Source organism: Echinops telfairi, unplaced genomic scaffold, assembly GCF_000313985.2.
Source record: "Echinops telfairi isolate 266 unplaced genomic scaffold, ASM31398v2 ScPeMD7_7420;HRSCAF=8458, whole genome shotgun sequence".
In the NCBI taxonomy this organism is placed as follows: Eukaryota; Metazoa; Chordata; class Mammalia; order Afrosoricida; family Tenrecidae; genus Echinops; species Echinops telfairi.
This window is the reverse complement of record NW_022111320.1, coordinates 3,719,922-3,725,073: the sequence shown is the minus strand read 5'-3', so window position 1 is coordinate 3,725,073 and position 5,152 is coordinate 3,719,922. Positions and strand designations below refer to the sequence as shown.

Sequence of the window (5,152 nt, the reverse complement as noted above, 5' to 3'; positions counted from 1 at the left end):
GAGAGAAAATGTTTTGAGAATGATGAGGGCAATGAATGTACAAGTGCGCTTTACACAATTGATGTGTGTATGGATTGTGATAAGAGTTGTGTGAGCCCCTAATAAAATGATTTTTTTTAAAAACTGGCAAAATTGAAAGAAAAAATAAATAAAACCAAGAAAAATGTGTGTCTGGGTTGCATCCTCTCACCATACTTACTCAGTCTCTATGCTGAACAAATAATTAGAGAAGTTGAATTACATGAAGAATGGGCATCACAATTAAAGCATGCTTATTAACAACCTGCAATATGCAGATGACATAACCTTGTTTGCTGAAAGTGAGGCACACTTGAAGCTCTTGTTGATGAAGGTCGAGGATTGCAGCCTTCAGTGAGTATTACAATTAAAAGTGAAGATGAAAATCTTCACAACTGGACCAATAGTAGCATCATGATAAACGAAGAAAAGTCTGAGGTTTTCAAGGATTTCATCTGGCTAGGATCCACAATCAATGTTCATGGAAGCAGCAGTCAAGAGATCAACTGACACATTGCGTTGGGTAAATCAGCTGCACAAGACCTCTTTTGAGTAGTAAAAGCAAAGATGTTACTTTGAGGACTGTGGTGCGCTAGACCCACGCCCATGGCATTTTCAATCGCTTTATATGCCTGTGAAAGTTGGACACTGAATAAAGAAGACCAAAGAAGAATTGATGCATTTGAATTATGGTGCCAGCAGGGAATAGTTAAAAGTGTTATGGACTTCCAAAAGACCAAACAAGTCTGCCTTGGAAGGAGTACAGTCAAAAGGCTCCTTAGAAGCAAGAATGGAAAGATTTTTGTCTCACATCCTTGTCAAAAGAGACCAGTCCCAGGAGAAGGATAGCCTTTGTGGAGAGGCAGTAAAGGACGGTCCTTGGCAAGACGGACTGCCGCAGTTGCTGCAACAATGGGCTCACATATACGAACGGTGAAGGACAAAGCAGTTTCAGTCTGTTGTACACAGGGTAGCTATGAACTGACCCGATGGTACCTAACAACAATAACAAGTCCTTATAGTTCTCCTTTGCCTTTCAAAAGAGTCACCATAATCTCGAGTTGAGTTCTCTGCCTTGAATTAACTGGCCCAGCAGATCTCCTCGGAATCCACTGTTTTGACTAAACCTCGCTCTCTGGATTGTATTGGTAAATCCAAGATTCATTCTTGGTTATATACATTCCATAAAATAGTCATTAGCTTCTACCTTGCTTCAAAGACTGGTGGGAAGATCAGTTCTTTGAGCTAATTAGTCTTCACACAATACTGTTGGTACCCTTCAAGACAAAAGCTTGCTAAGGCCAAAAGTGCAGCTTAAAATTGAAAATGCCGGCTGGTCGGAAGGTAGTGAGATCTCACAACGATTGCTTACAGTCAATTACTGGTCGACATATTTGTCTATCCCCACTCACTACTGCACTTGACTAGTCTTAAAAAAAATTGAAAATGTCAAATTGTATATAAATGGATATAATGAATTGTGTAGATATGGCAAAAGCAATTTTTTTTAACTATTGTAGGGAAAAAAAGGAATAAGGGTTCCTGGGGGTAGTCTGGGAGAGAGGGGTTACAGGGGAGCTGATATCAAGAAGTTCAAGAAGATAGAAAATGTTTTCAAACCGATTGTGGTAGCAATTGCACAACACTGCTTGATGTGACTGAACTATGGAATGTCATATCTGTAAGAGCTCCCAGTAAAATGATTAATAAAAATATTTAAATTGCCAAATCATGAGGTTTTCTCGACTTCCTTAAAATACCACATTCCTCAAAAAGCTGTTGTTTTATGTGAAAGAGCATTCCACAAACACTTCAGTGATTGGGAGGATGTTCACTTGAGTTTGTTAAAAATTTAATATCAGCCCTAACTTATTCTTGTACCTTGGTACCAAAAAAAGTTATTATTTTCTTTTCTTTTAAGGTACCTTGTCTGCAGCTATCCACTCATCACAAGGACATGTTTAAACATGGGTTTTTTTGTTTGTTTTCAGAACAATCCTGGGCAGGTATGAAGTAGAACCCTAGTCGCAGTATTTTGTGACTTATCCTTGTATAAACAAAGAGGCAAGGCAGAAGAAAACTTCTATTGTTCTTGGCTTTCTGGTCTCACTCAAGTTCTTCATGGATCAGTCGTAGGGTTGCAAAACTCACCCAACCACTCCAACTATAAAATGTAAGCCAGGGCAGGTAATGACTTATACATTGAATTTGACATAGAGGAATTCTTTTTTTTTTTAAATCCTATTGTAAAGTTTAAGTAGCTGATTGATGATGTGGAATCATAATGTGGTCACTCAAGAGATCAAAGACTTCAGGAGAAACCCCTTTGTCCAGTGATTATTAAGAGTACAGGAAACCATTACCTTTTTTTTCCATCCCCCCCCCCCAAATAAGCCACTACTTATTCACTAGTACATTCAACTATAACTTTCTTGAGCCTGGATACACTAGGGATCGAGAAGAAGAAAAATAGTCACTATTCAAATGAGAAATCCAACTCAGGTAAAAATAAACTGAAAGCTACTTAGTATGAGAAGAAATCCACAAACAAGTGTATTTAAGCAGCAAATGGCAGTAAAAGAGGAAAAATTTTAGTTTAACAAAGCAAAACTGACAAGAAATAAAGATAAAAAATTCTGCCACAATACTTCTTCCTCACAGCTATAAATGTGTAAACCAACCAAAAATCCCACTGTCAACGAGTGGATTCCAACTTTGATTTTATAAAGGATTTTGGAGACTGTAAAACTTTACTGGATTAGCAGCCACATTTTTCTCAGAGCAGCTGATGGGTTTAAACCATTGACCTTGAGGTTAGCAGTCCATCACTTACCTGACAGGACTACCAGAAAAGTATGTAGAGTGTATCTGTCACTTTTTTTTAACTATTACTAATCACAAGAAATTATCTCCAATGGCTTAAAATAAAACACAAAATATGTCTATCCAGCTACTAAACGAATCCCCTTACAGACATTTTCCATTTCACAACCCAATGGTGTTTGATAAACCTGAGCTAGGTAGGAACTGATTAATACAAAGGTGCCAATTCGGTAATTGTTTAGCCCTCTTATTTAAGAACACAGTCATAAGGTGCTATAACTTTGCAAGAAGTCTCCTTTGCCTGAAAAAAAAAAAAGTAATAAACTCTAAGATTAGAGCAGTTCTCAAAGGATATCTACTCTGCCCACAAGATCCACCTGTCACATCTACTCAAATCTCATACCTGGGAACTCTGCATATCTTTCACTTACATAACACTTCTGTCTAATTTCAAGGATGTATTTGAATGCTTTTAATTAGTTGAATTGAGTTATACTGCTAATTCTAAAACTATAATGTACGGTGGTTGTTTTCAGAGAGAAAGATGGGTGATGTACTCCCTGAAACTTACAAGGGTAGCTCTATAAACCGGGTCCTATTGGGTCACTGTGAGTCCGCATAAACTCGATGGCAGTGAGTTTCTGGTTTTTAACCTCTGAGAGAGTAATTATTTTTAAACGGATATAAAATCATAAGTAGGAAGTATCTATAGTACAACATTTAAATTTCTCATCAAAGTAAACAGCCATTCGCTCTGGGCCTATGACCACACTCAAGGATCTGCAGGCAGTGTGCTTACACATGTCTATTTTGAACAGTCTATTTTCTCCTGTGCCATGCTCTGAGCAAGCGTGTGTGAGCCACGAAGGGCAGGGCAGAATTGCAAGGGCAAACAGCGGAAGAGGATTTAGGGTAGAGACTGAATGGGTGGGCAGAGGGCACCCAGTTGTAGCCTCTCCGAGATCCTACCTACAACTAGTGAAAACAAACACAGGGCACATTTTGAAACAAGAGCCAAAGACCCAAAAGCACAGAACATGGATCAGGGACAACTCTTCCAACATCCTCTCCAGACCATAGGTCAACCTAGAGGCCTACAAGCTTTCAAGCCCCCTAAAGCCCTCCTGGGCGACCCGAAGGATCGGGGGTGGGGGGGTGGGGGGTCCAGGTGCAGGGCGCATGCGCAGGGCGCCAGTCCGCACGCCGTGGGGCCACCGCCCACCCCTCGGCTGGAAACCAGCTCCAGAATTCACCAGGCCCCACGCAGCCTCACTCCCGAGCCGGGCCTCGGAGCCCAGCAGCCATGGGCGCCGCCACCCAGGCCCTGGACACGGGTATCACCTGGACCCCGGCCTTCGGGCTCACTCCTCCCGTTAACGTACAAGAGCTGCAGAACTGGAAACGTCCTTGCCGAAGAGAGCACCGCCGGCGTCCACCAAACTTGCTTCAGTTTAAGCTCAGCGCCTTCCTGGTTTCAGCGTCAGGCTGCATCAGCCGAGCTTCCGAGTGTATCGATGGAGGTTGCCAGGCGTTAGGAGTGCCGAGAGAATAGATTGTCACGCCGCCAATTATTTGTTCAGTGTTGGAGGGGGTTGTTTTTGTCTGTTTGTTGGGGTGGGGGTTGCTTGTTTGTTTTTTGAGTGCTTGTTTGATTATTTGGTTTTCTTGTTCCCCAAAAGCAATAATGGTGGGGACTGAATGGTGTTATTGCCTTAGTAATTGCCGTTCTCAGTCACGGATAATCAGTAAACAAATCTGTCTCCTAGGAAGTTATGTTTTAGACAACCACACGTAGCCAAATTGGTTATCTCGTGGTGGGGGGAGCGGGAAACTCGCCCAACAATAATAAATCATGGGAGTGTGTCTGTATAAAGTCGTGTGTGATTACATTGTAATGATTTATTTGCAAAAATGCATTAAAAGTCGGTGTTTCTTCTGCCCTGAAGGTGAAGGCACTCACAGGTTGGGCGCAAATTAGTTTCTCACATAAAAGTATGGTAACTGGTTGGTAGAGGAGTAGAAGAAGGCTGCCTGAGGCAGGAAGAGGAGGTTTCTACTGAGAAAGAAATCAAATTTATAGTGGATTTGTTTTATATATAACGCCAATAGAAATTAATGTGATTCCGCATTTTCCGTAACATTGCTTATCTTTCCTTGCATGAAAATCACTTTTCCCTTATTTGCTGTACGTAAAGTAAACCTGAGGTGATAAATAAACTGTTGGTCTTGGTCTGAGTCCACTGTGATAACCACTTCATTCACCCCAGCCACAGTTCCCGAAGATGTTTGAGTTGATGAAAATCACCTCTTC

The 5,152-nt window shown here is 41.2% G+C and overlaps 1 protein-coding gene across 1 annotated transcript in view; it reads right to left on the bottom strand.

Moving 5' to 3' along the window:
* LOC101660048 (serine/Arginine-related protein 53) overlaps positions 1–4,291 on the bottom strand; it is a 252,447-nt gene extending 248,156 nt beyond the window's left edge. Inside the window, exon 1 of the mRNA XM_045297659.1 lies at positions 4,224–4,291. The gene's annotated coding sequence lies outside the window, so the exon portion shown is untranslated. The remainder of the gene's footprint in view (positions 1–4,223) is intronic.
* Positions 4,292–5,152: the final 861 nt, after the last annotated feature.